This window comes from Eschrichtius robustus, chromosome 1 (genome assembly GCF_028021215.1).
Source record: "Eschrichtius robustus isolate mEscRob2 chromosome 1, mEscRob2.pri, whole genome shotgun sequence".
Taxonomy (NCBI): Eukaryota; Metazoa; Chordata; class Mammalia; order Artiodactyla; family Eschrichtiidae; genus Eschrichtius; species Eschrichtius robustus.
Genome location: NC_090824.1, coordinates 98340333 through 98355883, shown reverse-complemented (window position 1 = coordinate 98355883; position 15551 = coordinate 98340333). Strand labels below are relative to the sequence as shown.

General features: G+C 41.9%; 1 pseudogene; it reads left to right on the top strand.

Annotated features, from left to right (window-relative positions):
- The first annotated feature begins 1957 nt into the window (after positions 1 to 1957).
- LOC137759622 (programmed cell death 6-interacting protein-like) lies at positions 1958 to 9027 on the top strand (annotated as a pseudogene).
- Positions 9028 to 15551: the final 6524 nt, after the last annotated feature.

Here is a 15551-nt window from a genome sequence, read left to right as displayed (position 1 = left end):
AGAGCTGGAGGAATCAGGCTACCTGACTTCAGACTATACTACAAAGCTATAGTCATCAAAATAGTATGGTACTGGCACAAAAACCAACACATAGATCAATGGAACAGGAAAGAAAGCCCAGAAATAAATCCACACACCTATGGTCAATTAATCTACGACAAAGGAGCCAAGACTACACAATGGTAGAAAGGCAGCCTCTTCAACAAATGGTGCTGGGAAAACTGAACAGGTACATGTGAAAAAAATGAAATTAGATCATTCTTTAACACCATACACAAAAATAAGCTCAAAAAGGATTAAAGACCTAAATGTGAGACTGGACACTATAAAACTGTCAGAGAGGCAGAACACTCTCTGACATAAATCACAGCAATATCTTTTTCGATCCGTCTCCCAGAATAATGGAAATAAAAACAAAAATAAACAAATGGAGGGACTTCCCTGGTGGCACAGTGGTTGGGAATCTGCCTGCAAGTGCTGGGGACACAGGTTTGATCCCTAGTCTAGGAAGATCCCACATGCCGCGGAGCAACTAGGCCCGTGTGCTACAAGTACTGAGCCTCCGCTCTAGAGCCCATGAGCAACAACAACTACTGAGTCTGCATGCCAAAACTACTGAAGCCCACATGCCCTAGAGCCCACACACAGCAACTACTGAGCCCACGTGCCGCAACTACTGAAGCCCATGTGCTCTAGGGCCCGCGTGCCGCAACTACTGAACCTGCGTGCTGCAACTACTGAAGCCTGAGCACCTAGAGCCCATGCTCCCCAACAAGAGAAGCCACAACAATGAGAAGCCCGCGCACTGCAACGAAGAGTAGCCTCCACTCACTGCAACTAGAGAAAGCCCACGCGCAGCAACAAAGACTCAATGCAGCCAAAAAAAACCACAAACAAATGGGACCTAATTAAACTCAAAAGCTTTTGCACAGCAGAGGAAACCATAAACAAAACAAAAAGACAACCCACAGATTGGGAGAAAATATTTGCAAATGATGTGACTGACAAGGGATTAGTCTCCAAAATTTACAAACAGCTCATGAGGCTGAATATCATCAAAACAAACAACCCAATCAAAAAATGGGCAGAAGACCTAAATAGACATTTCTCCAAAGAAGACATACAGATGGCCAAGAGGCACATGAAAAGATATTCAATATCGCTAATTATTACAGAAATACAAATCAAAACTACAGTGAGATATCACCTCACACCAGTCAAAATGGCTATCATCAAAAAATCCACAAATAATAACTGCTGGAAAGGGTGTGGAGAGAAGGGAACCCTCCTACACACTTGGTGGGAATGTAAATTTGTACAGCCACTACGGAAAACAGTATGGAGGTTCCTTAGAAACCTAAAAATAGAGCTACCATATAATCCTGAAAATCCACTCCTGGGCATATTTCTGGAGAAATACATGGTCCAAAAGGATACATGCACACCAATGTTCATTGCAGCACTGTTTACAGTAGCCAAGACATGGAAGTAACCTAAATGTCCAGCGAGAGAGGAATGGATAAAGATGTCTTACATATATACAATGGAATATTACTGAGCCATTAAAAAGAATGAAATAATGCCATTTGCAGCAACATGGACGGACCCAGAGACTGTCATACTGAGTGAAGTAAGACAGAGAAAGAGAAATATCGTATGATATCACTTAAATGCAGAATCTAAAAAGAAATGATACAAATTAACTTATTTACAAAACAGAAAGAGACTCAGGGACTCAGAACAAACTTACGGTTACCAGTGGGGAAGGGTGGGGGAAAGGGATAGTCAGGGAATTTGGAATTGACATGTACACAATGCTATATTTAAAGTGGATAACCGGAGCACAAGTCCCTTAGCCCGTCGGTCGGCCAGTCCGCCGACCTGGTACCCCGTGCGCCTCGGCCTTCGTCGCCGTCCCACGGTCTCCTTGGCCTGAAGGGTGGCCGAGGCACTCGCCATGGTGACGTTCATCTCAGTGCAGCTGAAGAAGACCTCGGAGGTAGACCTGGCCAAGACACTGGTGAAGTTCATCCAGCAGATGTACCCGAGCGGCGCAGAGGAGCAGGCTCAGTACTGCACGGGTGGAGGAGCTCAGCAAGCTGTGCCACACTGTGCTTGGCCGACTGCTGGACAAGCACAAGGGCGCACTCGAGACGCTGCTGAGATATTATGATCAGATCTGTTCCACTGAACCCAAATTCCCATTTTCTGAAAACCAGATCTGCTTGACATTTACCTGGAAGGATGCTTTTGATAAAGGTTCACCTTTTGGAGGATCTGTAAAATTGGCTCTTGCAAGCCAAGGTTATGAAAAGACCTGTGTGGTGTTCAGTTGTGCAGCCTTAGCTAGCCAGATTGCAGCAGAATAGAACCTGGATAATGATGAAGGATTGAAAACCGCAGCTGAGGTCTGGGCAAGATGGTGGAAGAGTAAGACGCAGAGATCGCCTTCCTTCCCACAGATACATTAGTAATACATCTACACGTGGAACTGCTCCTACAGAACACCCACTGAATGCTGGCAGAAGACATGAGACCTCCCAAAAGGCAAGAAACCCCCCACGTACTTGGGTAGGGCAAAAGAAAAAAGAAAAAACAGAGACAAAAGAATAGGGACGGGACCTGCACCAGTGGGAGGGAGCTGTGAAGGAGGAAAGGTTTCCACACACTAGGAAGCTGCTCCGCGGGCGGAGACTGCGGGTGGCGGAGGGGGTAAGCTTCGGAGCCACGGAAGAGAGCGCAGCCACAGGGGTGCGGAGGGCAAAGCGGAGAGATTCCCGCACAGAGGATCGGTGCCGAGCAGCACTCACCAGCCCGAGAGGCTTGTCTGCTCACCCGCCGGGGCGGGCGGGGGCTGAGAGCTGAGGCTCGGGCTTCAGTTGGATCGCAGGGAGAGGACTGGGGTTGGCTGCGTGAACACAGCCTGAAGGGGTTAGCGCACCACAGCTAGCCGGGAGGGAGTCCGGGAAAAAGTCTGCAGCTGCCGAAGAGGCAAGAGACTTCTTCTTGCCTCTTGTTTCAAGGTGCGCAAGGAGACGGGATTCAGAGCGCCGCCTAAACGAGCTCCAGAGACGGCCGTGAGCCGCGGCTATCAGCATGGACCCCAGAGACAGGCATGAGACGCTAAGGCTGCTGCTGCCGCCACCAAGAAGCCTGTGTGCGAGCACAGGTCACTCTCCACACCGCCCCTCCCAGGAGCCTGTGCAACCGGCCACTGCCAGGGTCCCATGAGCCAGGGACAACTTCCCAGGGAGAATGCACAGTGCGCCTCAGGCTGCTGCAACGTCACACCGGCCTCTGCCGCCACGGGCTCGCCCCGCATCCGTACCCCTCCCCTCCCCCCGGCCTGAGTGAGCCAGAGCCTCCGAATCAACTGCTCCTTTAACCCTCTCCTGTCTGGGCGGGGAACAGACGCCCTCAGGCGACCTACACTCAGAGGCGGGTCCAAATCCAAAGCTGGACCCCAGGAGCTGTGCGAACAAAGAAGAGAAAGGGAAATTTCTCCCAGCAGCCTCAGAAGCAGCGGATTAAAGCTCCACAAACAATTTGATGTACCTGCATCTGTTGAATACCTGAATAGACAACGAATCATCCCAAATTAAGGAGATGGACTTTGGGAGCAGGATATATTAATTTTTCCCCTTTTCCTTTTTTTGTGAGTGTATATGTGTATGCTTCTGGGTGAGATTTTGTCTGTATAGCTTTGCTTTCACCACTTCTAGGGTTCGGTCCATCCGTTTTTTTTTTTTTTTACTTAAAAAATTTTTTTCTCTTAATAAACTTTTTCATAATAATTTTTTCCTTATTTTTTATTGTAAAAAACTAAAAATTTTTTTCTTAATAATTTTTTTCTTATTTTTTATTTTAAAAAATTAATAATTTTTTCTTAATTTTTTTCTTAATTTTTATTATAAAAAATTAATAAATTTATTTTTAAAAATTAAAAATTTTTTTCTAAATAAATTTTTTCTTAATAATTTTTTTCTTATTTTTTATTATAATAGCTTTATTTTATTTTATTTTATCCTCTTTCTTTCTTTCTTTCTATTTTTTCTCCCTTTTAACCTGAGCTGTGTGGATGAAAGGCTCTTGGTGCTCCAGCCAGGCATCAGGGCCGTGCCTCTGAGGTGGGAGAGCCAACTTCAGGACACTGGTCCACAAGAGACCTCCCAGCTCCACGTAATACCAAACGGCAAAAATCTCTCAGAGATCTCCATCTCAACATCAAGACCCAGCTTCACTCAACGACCAGCAAGCTACAGTGCTGGACACCCTATGCCAAACAACTAGCAAGACAGGAACACAGCCCCATCCATTAGCAGAGAGGCTGCCTAAAATCATAATAAGGCCACAGACACCCCAAAATACACCACCAGACGTGGACGTGCCCACCAGAAAGACAAGTTCCAGCCTCATCCACCAGAACTCAGGCACTAGTTCCCTCCACCAGGAAGCCTACACAACCCACTGAACCAACCTTAGCCACTGGGGACAGATACCAAAAACAACGGGAACTACGAACCTGCAGCCTGTGAAAAGGAGACCCCAAACACACTAAGATAAGCAAAATGAGACGACAGAAAAACACACAGCACATGAAGGAGCAGGGTCAAAACACGCCAGATTTAACAAATGAAGAGGAAATAGGTAGTCTACCTGAAAAAGAATTCAGAATAATGATAGTAAGGATGATCCAAAATCTTGGAAATAGAATAGACAAAATGCAAGAAACATTTAACAAGGACGTAGAAGAACTAAAGAGGAACCAAGCATTGATGAAAAACACAATAAATGAAATTAAAAATACTCTAGATGGGATCAATAGCAGAATAACTGAGGCAGAAGAAAGGATAAGTGACCTGGAAGATAAAATGGTGGAAATAACTACCGCAGAGCAGGATAAAGAAAAAAGAATGAAAAGAACTGAGGACAGTCTCCGAGACCTCTGGGACAACATTAAACGCACCAACATTCGAATTATAGGGGTCCCAGAAGAAGAAGAGAAAAAGAAAGGGACTGAGAAAATATTTGAAGAGATTATAGTTGAAAACTTCCCTAATATGGGAAAGGAAATAGTTAATCAAGTCCTGGAAGCACAGAGAGTCCCATACAGGATAAACCCAAGGAGAAACACGCCAAGACACATATTAATCAAACTGTCAAAAATTAAATATAAGGAAAACATATTAAAGGCAGCAAGGGAAAAACAGCAAATAACACACAAGGGTATCCCCATAAGGTTAACAGCTGATCTTTCAGCAGAAACTCTGCAAGCCAGAAGGGAGTGGCAGGATATACTTAAAGTGATGAAGGAGAAAAACCTACAACCAAGATTACTCTACCCAGCAAGGGTGAGTCTCAAATCTGAATCTCATTCAGATTTGATGGAGAAATTAAAACCTTTACAGACAAGCAAAAGCTGAGAGAGTTCAGCACCACCAAACCAGCTTTACAACAAATGCTAAAGGAACTTCTCTAGGCCGGAAACACAAGAGAAGGAAAACACCTACAATAACAAACCCAAAACATTTAAGAAAATGGGAATAGGAACATACATATCGATAATTACCTTAAATGTAAATGGATTAAATGCTCCCACCAAAAGACACAGACTGGCTGAATGGATACAGAAACAAGACCCGTATATATGCTGTCTACAAGAGACCCACTTCAGACCTAGGGACACATACAGACTGAAAGTGAGGGGGTGGAAAAAGATATTCCATGCAAATGGAAATCAAAAGAAAGCTGGAGTAGCAATTCTCATATCAGACAAAATAGACTTTAAAATAAAGACTATTACAAGAGACAAAGAAGGACACTATATAATATCAAGGGATCGATCCAAGAAGAAGGTATAACAATTGTAAATATTTATGCACCCAACATAGGAGCACCTCAATACATAAGGCAAATACTAACAGCCATAAAAGGGGAAATCGACAGTAACACAATCATAGTAGGGGACTTTAACACCCCACTTTCACCAATGGACAGATCATCCAAAATGAAAATAAATAAGGAAACACAAGCTTTCAATGATACATTAAACAAGATGGACTTAACTGAGATTTATAGGACATTCCACCCCAAAACAACAGAATACACATTTTTCTCAAGTGCTCATGGAACATTCTCCAGGATAGATCATATCTTGGGTCACAAATCAAGCCTTGGTAAATTTAAGAAAATTGAAATCGTATCAAGTATCTTTTCCGACCACAACGCTATGAGACTAGATATCAATTACAGGAAAAGATCTGTAAAGAATACAAACACATGGAGGCTACACAATACACTACTTAATAACGAAGTGATCACTGAAGAAATCAAAGGGGAAATCAAAAAATATCTAGAAACAAATGACAATGGAGACACGACGACCCAAAACCTATGGGATGCAGCAAAAGCAGTTCTAAGAGGGAAGTTTATAGCCATACAAGCCTACATCAAGAAACAGGAAACACCTCGAATAAACAACCTAACCTTGCACCTAAAGCAATTAGAGAAAGAAGAACAAAAAAACCCCAAGGCTAGCAGAAGGAAAGAAATCATAAAGATCAGATCAGAAATAAATGAAAAAGAAATGAAGGAGACAATAGCAAAGATCAATAAAACTAAAAGCTGGTTCTTTGAGAAGATAAACAAAATTGATAAACCATTAGCCAGACTCATCAAGAGAAAAAGGGAGAAGACTCAAATCAATAGAATTAGAAATGAAAAAGGAGAAGTAACCACTGACACTGAAGAAATACAAACGATCATGAGAGATTACTACAAGCAACTCTATGCCAATAAAATGGACAACCTGGAAGAAATGGACAAATTCTTAGAAAATCGCTGCTAAGCATTATCAGTTTGCTAGTGGTGCCTTTTTGCATATTAAAGAGACGGTTTTATCTGCCGTGAATAGAGAGCATACTGTGGACATATCTCTAGATACCATCAGGACCCTCAGTCTTATCATGCTGGCACAGGCCCAAGAAGTATTTTTTTTAAAAGCCACTAGAGATAAAATGAAAGGTGCCATCATAGCTTAACTGGCTAATCAGGCTGCAGATTATTCTGGTGATCCTTTAAACAGTGTCAGTACAAAGATACTCTCCCCAAGTATTTTTATTTCCAGGAGGTGTTTCCTGTCTTGGTTGCAAAGCACTGTATCATACAGGCCTATGCTGAGTATCACCAGTCTATCCTGGCAAAACAGCAGAAGAAATGTGGAGAAGAGATTGCAAGGTTACAGCATGCAACAGAATTGATTAAAACAGTGACATCTCGCTATGATGAATATGTCAACGTGAAGGAATTGTCTGACAAAATCAACCATGCCCTTACTGCAGCAAAGAAGGATAATGACTTCACTTATCACGATCGAGTTCCAGACCTTAAAGATCTAGACCCTACTGGCAAAGCCACACTTGTGAAATCTACGCCAGTGAATGTGCCCATCAGCCAGAAATTCACTCATCTGTTTGAGAAGATGGTTCCTGTGTCAGTGCAGCAGTCTTTGGCTGCCTATTATCAGAGTAAGCTGATTTAGTTAACAGATCAATTGCTCAAATGAGAGAAGCCACCACTTTGGCAAATGGGGTGTTAGCTTCACTTAATCTTCCAGCAGCAATTGAAGATATATCTGGAGATACTGTACCTCAGTCTATATTGACTAAGTCCACATCTGTGATTGAAAAGGGAGGCATTCAGACTGTTTATCAGCTGATCAAAGAGCTACCTGAACTTCTACAAAGAAATAGAGAAATCCTAGACGAGTCATTAAGACTGATGGATGAAGAAGAAACAACTGACAATGACTTAAGAGCAAAATTCGAGGAACGCTGGCAAAGGACGCCATCCAATGAACTCTATAAGCCTTTAAAAGCAGAGGGAAGCAACTTCAGAACTGTTTTGGATAAAGCTGTGCAAGCAGATGGACAGGTGAAAGAGCGTTACCAGGCTTACCAGGACACCACTGCACTTCTGTGTAAGCCGGAGCCGGAGCTGAATGCTGCCATCCCGTCTGCTAAACCGGCGAAAACCATGCAGGGCAGCGAGGTTGTAAATGTCTTAAAATCCTTACTGACAAATCTTGATGAAGTAAAGAAGGAAAGAGAGGGGCTGGAGAATGACCTGAAATCAGTGAATTTTGACATGATGAGCAAAATTTTGACTGCTCTGGCTCAAGGTGGTGTGATAAATGAAGAAGCTATTTCTGTTATTGAACTGGATCAAATCTATGGGGGTCTTACAACTAAAGTCCAAGAATCTCTAAAGAAACAAGAAGGACTTCTTAAAAATATTCAGGTCTCACACCAGGAATTTTCAAAAATGAAACAGTCTAACAATGAAGCTAATTTAAGAGAAGAACTTTTGAAGAATTTAGCTGCTGCGTATGACAACTTTGTTGAACTTGTAGCTAATTTGAAGGAGGGCACAAAGTTTTACAATGAGCTGACTGAAATACTCGTCAGGTTCTAGAACAAATGCAGTGATATAGTGTTTGCACGGAAGACAGAGAGGGATGAACTCTTAAAGGACTTGCAACAAAGCATTGCCAGAGAACCCAGTGCTCCTTCAATTCTTACACCTGCGTATCAGTCCTCTCCAGCAGGGGGACACAAGCCAACACCTCCAACTCCAGCGCCAAAAACCAAGCCGCCTACTAAGCCTCAGCCCCCAGCCCGGCCTCCACCCCCTGTGCTTCCAGCAAATCAAACTCCTCCTGCTACTGCTCCAGCTTCAGCTCCAGCTCCAGCGAGTACTGGGACCACTGCACCAGCTCCATCGCAAACTCCTGGTTCAGCTCCTCCTCTGCAGGCCCAGGGACCCCCGTACCCCACCTATCCAGGGTATCCTGGGTATTGCCAAATGCCCATGCCCATGGGCTATAATCCTTATGCATACGGCCAGTATAATATGCCATATCCGCCAGTGTATCACCAGAGCCCTGGACAGGCTCCGCACCCAGGACCCCAGCAGCCTTCATACCCCTCCCCTCAGCCACCACAGCAGCCTTACTATCCACAGCAGTAATATGTCAGCTCAGAAGCTCAGCTGGTTCAGCTCAAAGGGAAAGAAATACAAACCCTGCAATAAGTGTACTAAACCCTTCACTCTGGTTAATATAACGTACTCTAATGTACTGAACGCAGTGTATAATTTCTGTCTGCGGCTAGAAGTTGTGCCCCAGTTCCACATTTGATTGCACATGGGCCATTTGCTGCTGTTGCAGTATAAAGACTAATTATAATAGGATTTGAAATAAATTACATTACAGTTCATAAAAGCTGAAAATGAGAAATTAAACCCACAAGTGAAACGTTTGAAATTATTATACTTATGTCTACATAAGACATGACTGGAACATCAGATGCTTACAATGATGGTTTCAGTACTGATATTCAAGAAAACTAAGTTATCTTTCTCTTTTGGCTTGTTGATTTGCTTTAATTTTCATTATGCTATTTTGCATAATCAAAACATTGTAAATCTTATAATTTAAAAATAAATTCCTTAAGAACAGTTAAAAAAAATTAAAATAAAATAAAATGGATAACCGACAAGGACCTACTGTATAGCACAGGGAACTCTCCTCAATATTATGTAACAACCTAAATGGGCAAAGAATTTGAGAAAGAATAGATACGTGTATGGGTTTGCCAAAAAGTTTGTTAATTTTTTTCCGTAAGATGGCTCTAGTAGCGCTTACCTGTCTTTAACTTCATTCGAAACAATTTTGTTAGATTGTATTCTGACAGCTGTCATAGCAGCATGCATTTAAAAAAACTTAGCAAAATTGGTGAATTTTGGGGTAGCCATTTTAATACTGAAGATGGAAGAAAAAAGCAACATTTTTGGCATACTATGCTTTATTTCAAGAAAGGTAAAAATGCAACTGAAATGGAAAAAAAGATTTGTGCAGTATATGGAGAAGGTGCTGCGACTGATCAAACACGTCAAAAGTGGTTTGCAAAGTTTTGTGCTGGAGATTTCTCACTAGATGATGCTCTACAGTCAGGTAGACCAGTTGAAGTTGATAGTGATCAAATTGAGACAGTAACTGAGAAAAATCAAAGTTATACCACATGGGAGATAGCCAACATACTCAAAATATCCAAATCAAGCAAAGAAAATCATTTGCACCAGCTTGGTTATGTTAATCGCTTTGATGTTTGGGTTCCACATAAGCTAAGCGAAAAAAACCTTCCTGACCATATTTCCACATGCAATTCTCTACTTAAACATAATGAAAACGTTCCATTTTTAAAACAAATTGTGACGGGAGATGAAAAGTGGATAGTGTACAATAATGTGGAACGGAAGTGATCATGAGGCAAGTGAAATAAACCACCAACCACACCAAAGGCCAGTCTTCATCCAAAGAAGGTGATGTTGTGTATATGGTGGGATTGGAAGGGAGTCCTCTATTATGAGCTCCTTCCTGAAAACCAAACGACTAATTCCAACAAGTACTGCTCCCAATTAGACCAACTCAAAGCAACACTTGAGGAACAGCATCCAGAATTACTAACAGAAAACGCATCATCCTCCATCAAGATAACACAAGACCGCATGTTTCTTTGATGACCAGGCAAAAACTGTTACAGCTTGGCTGGGAAGTTTTGGTTCATCCACCGTATTCACCAGACAGTGCACCTTCGGATTTCCATTTATTTTGGTCTTTACAAAATTCTCTTAATGGAAAAAATTTCAATTCCCTGGAAGACTGTAAAAGGCACCTGGAACAGTTCTTTGCTCAAAAAGATAAAGTTTTGGGAAGATGGAATTATGAAGTTGCCTGAAAAATGGCAGAAGGTAGTGGAACAAAATGGTGAATGCATTGTTCAATAAAGTTCTTGGTGAAAATGAAAAATGTGACTTATTTTTACTTAAAAACTGAAGGAACTTTTTGGCAACCCAGTATATGTATAACTGAAGCACTTTGCTGTACACCTGAAACCATCACAACATTGTTAATCAACTATACTCCAATATAAAATAAATGTTAAAAAAAAATCAGTACTGAATCAATACTCTGGCTCAGAGATACTCTAACTGATCCCAGAAACCAAGTAAAGGAGATGCAGGCATCCTAAAAATTCAAGGATGGGTATTAGTAAAGAAGGAAACACTTGAACTTGGAATTACCCATCCAACTCCCTTGAACATCTACTGTCCTTAACATGTACACATGTAGCCAAGTCTATCACCTATACAGTCAAAGTGAAGTGGAAGGTGGATATAGTTATATACAGATAATGCAGATTAAAAAGTATGCTGGCAGGGAGATCAGCTCAGTGCTTTGTAACCAGCTAGAAGGGTGGGATACGGAGGGTGGGAGGAAGGGAGATGCAAGAGGGAAGAGATGTGGGGATATATGTATATGTATAACTGATTCACTTTGTTATATAGCAGAAACTAACACACCATTGTAAAGCAATTATACTCCAATAAAAGCATTAAAAATAAATTTAAAAAATACCTAACCCTTAAAAAATAGATATAGCCATCACCTGACATGGCATAATATTAATAATCAAACAAAATAAAAAACCTACATGGATAATTTAAAAAAAATAGTATGCTGGGGGGAAACTGGGGTGAGAGTTGGGGGAAAGGCAAGGACAGGAAGAGAGGAAGTGTTGGTTTTCAGGACCTAAGCAAACTGTCCCAATCAAATTATCTGGGCAATTGTTCAACTTGCAACTCTCTTTGTCCTGTACTGACAAAATTCATATGTATATACAGGCTTGGCTTAAGGAATATGGAATGTCATTAACTTTTCAGTGGGCTGATGAACATATATTTGAGAATCCTGTTTTCTCTTCAGAATTTTGCCTCATTGTTTAAGTACTTAATTGTCACTCTGAATATGCTGTGGATTCTGTTTTCACCAGCTCTCAAAAAGCTAGGATGTATAAATTATTAGTGAAATGCATGCATATAAGGGTTCTATCATTTTCAAATTGTAAGGAAAACTGTAGTCTCCTGTCTTTGGATGTTCCAGACACCTGCCCCTGCCTTCACTGACATCTTACTCTTCCCTCCCCAAAATGGAAAATCATCTCATTCAGAAAGGCCCCACGTATTCAGAAATGCCAGCTGGGAGTTGTCACTTTTTATTTCTAAACAGCACCCCTCACCATTCACAGTGCTAATATTCCACAGAAGTGTGTGGCATTGGCCCATGGAAAGAATGTTAGCTGGGCCCTCCTCAATCTCCTGTATTAGTTGGTCTCTGGGACTGAAACTCTCACCTGTACTTGTAGAAAGTCTGGCTAAATTAAACTTTGTCAAACTGACAACATGAAAGGAATTTGTGTACTTTCAGCTGGACTTGTCAAAGTCTTAAGTTATGAGAAATGGAAGTTGAGCCTGTGGCCGAGGTGATTTTTTAGTTCCTTTCAGCTCTACAAATCTATAAAAAAGGAGGCAATGAAGCCTTGAATCTGGGCTCAGCCTTTTCTTAAATGTATGCATTGGTCAAACTGTTTAGTCTTTCATACCTCACTTTTCTCATCAATCCAATGGGGATAATAAATTCCTCATAAGGTTGATGTGGCGATTAAAGGGATAATTTACGTGCCGCTCTCAGCACAGTGTCTGGTATAGGGCAACATCTCAATAAGCCTTGGGCCTGAAAATAATGATGCTCAGTAATTAGGCTGATCATGACACCCTGAAACCTCTTTTCGTGCAGTGGAGGGGGCAGAAGATGTGTCAGATGCTTCAACATTACGATCCCATTTTAAGCTTCATGACAACTCTCACATTAGTATAACTGCCCCAAGAAGCCCCACATTATTGATGATAAGACAGACGCCAAGGGATCTGGGGAGACTTGCCCTCAAGGACCCAGCCAGTAAAGGAGCTGGATTCTAGTCCATTTCTCACCCCAAAGTCTTGGCCCCTCCATCATGCCACCTCTTTGCAGCAGGACTCACTGCTGGAAGGCTGAGGAGTCTAGTCCCAGGTTCCTGGCTCTCCCCCATGTGGTGTTGGGTAAACCCCTTTCAAGCCTTGCTCATTCCCTGCCTCATTACCCAAGGAATCTAAGTCAGGAAATACTTTACTTTCTTCATCCAGAAAATCTGGATGATTCTACCTGCCTTACCCACTTCCCATGCATGTTTGGAGGCTCTTTCTCAAGAGACGTAGTGCATGGGAAAGTGCTGTAAAACTTCACTTAGTATAAGGTGGTAGTATTAACGTGTGGATTCTATCAGCTGCCTCAACTGGAAATTATCAGATTCCATTAAGTTATGACCTAACCACTAGGAACACTTCTAGTTTTGCACAATTTCAATTCATTTCAGATGTGGTACTACATGAAAAAAATAGACAGTGGAGAAAAAAGTAGTAATTTACTATAAACACACAGGAGGCAAACCAGACCTCATGATGGCCATAAAATCCTCTCCATTTAGGCCAAACTGACAAGTGCTAAGAAGCCCATTATGATGGAGACAGCTGTTAGGCAATCTCTTCTTTTGGCAAGGATGTTAGCTATGAATGAAATAGTCACTCATCTGGTTATTTCCAAATGGCCAGGTGTTTGGCATGGAGGAGACCCAGCCAGACACAGGCACAGAGGCTTCCTGTTCTAGCCTAGTGCAGCTTGGATGGATGAGGAGCTGAGAACACTTCACTCTTCTGCCTCTTTCCCATTCCAGTTTATTGTGACAGGTGTTCATTCTTTCAGACCAAGAAAAACAATAGTAACTGTACTTACTTTCTTATTATATTAAGTCCTTTACATAATCATTTCATTTAATTCTCCCAACAATACTAAGTGGCAGGTACACCCCCATTTTACAGATAAATTCTGCCCTTCCATCCACTTATATTCCTTTGCTACCTGCTTCATAGAGTTTCTCAAACCTACCCACACAAACCCCAACACACAGGCTCAGTGTCTCAAGTTCTCTTATCAAAACCCGCCCCCCACCAATTTTTTCTTGATCTGCTGAACTTATCTACCCATGTTATAAAGCATAGCTAATATTCAAAATGTTTTCCTCCCTTCCAACATAGGTTTTTGTTTTTCTAAGGAATTGTCTAAAAGAGTTATAAGCATCAGCAAGCAGGGCTTGTGGAAGTAAAGGAGGGAAGAAAGGAGGTGCTGCCTTCCAGATACCCCTAAAATAATAGCACCTGCTTTACCTACACATGAAGCTGGTCCTACCTATGGAGTGGTGGCTAGCTAGTAAGGGTTCCACAATCAGAATGTCTAGAGGAGTGAGACACCTATGATCAGGACAACTGTAAGGAGAGCTTGTGGAAGAAAAGGAGCACGTCTCACCTACAGGCATTGAACGTAGGTTCAGTGTTCTAAAATTCAGTGTCAGACAAACCGAAGTCATCCATGAGCTGGATCAGGCTCACTAGTACCTCCCTCCCCAGGGGAAATTAACCCATTGCCTGGCCACCAAAACTTTCCCTCAGGCAAGCTTACAACCTTCCCCAAATGCACCTTGCTACTTTTACTACTCACAGAGATTTAGAAACAACCAAAAACTGGAAAAGAGAAATCAGTTGTCACTTTGGAGAGATCCCTGCCTGTGATATAGCAGGTGTGGATGACATTTCTTTGTGTGTTGTCCTGGAGGCAAGTGGAAGACGAAAGAATTGTTATAAATTGTTAATGAGCCACACTAACAGCTCTCCATCTCCAAGTGCTTACCATGGACCAGGTTATCTCATTTAAACCTCACAACAGTCATGCAAGGTAGAAATTATCCCACATTTTACAAATGACAAAACTGATTCTCAAAGAGTAACTTGCCCATATCTCTTAGCTAGAAAGTTGAATCCCTGACTTATGCAAAGTCTATGATCTTTCCTGAAAGCTACAACAACTAAAAGTGGGATTTGGTCCTTTGTAAAATCAAATACAGTATAAATATATATGCCTGTAATTTTTCATTGGTAGAGATGTTAAAATTGTAGTATGGGGTGGCAGAAATTCACGTATTGAGAAAGTGATACATTTTTGCTCCTATTTTAGCTCTGATTAGCCACTCCACCACGGGAATGAGCCCAACAACAATGACCTGGGACTCTGGCCTGTCTCTCCAACCACCAGCCAAGGGTGGGTCAAACCAGTTATATCGATTTGTCTATATTAAGGAATCAAAGGAAATTAATTGATATATTTTCTCTAGTCATTTATGTATTATTCATCTCACTATCTGACACAAAGCCTGAACTCAGTACATTTTTGGTGGATGAATGAGGAAAGAATCTTTGAGCCAACAAGAAAACCAAGTTCTATTAGATTCACAAAAATAATTGGTGTCACATGTACATATTCTAAACTGTGTCCTTTGCATGTAAGGCCACTAAATGCCAATGAACCAGCCTGACATGGACAGTGAACAAGACCTGGCTACACATTTAAAACAAGAGAAACATGGCCAAGCAGGGGGAGCTGGATACCTCTCCGTCAGGGCTACTAGGGAAGGGGTTCCTGCTCATTAGGGAGTTACACTACATGAACCTTAGGACCTCCTCTGCCACTGAGATTCCTCAAGTCTGTGAGTTGGTACCAGTTCTAA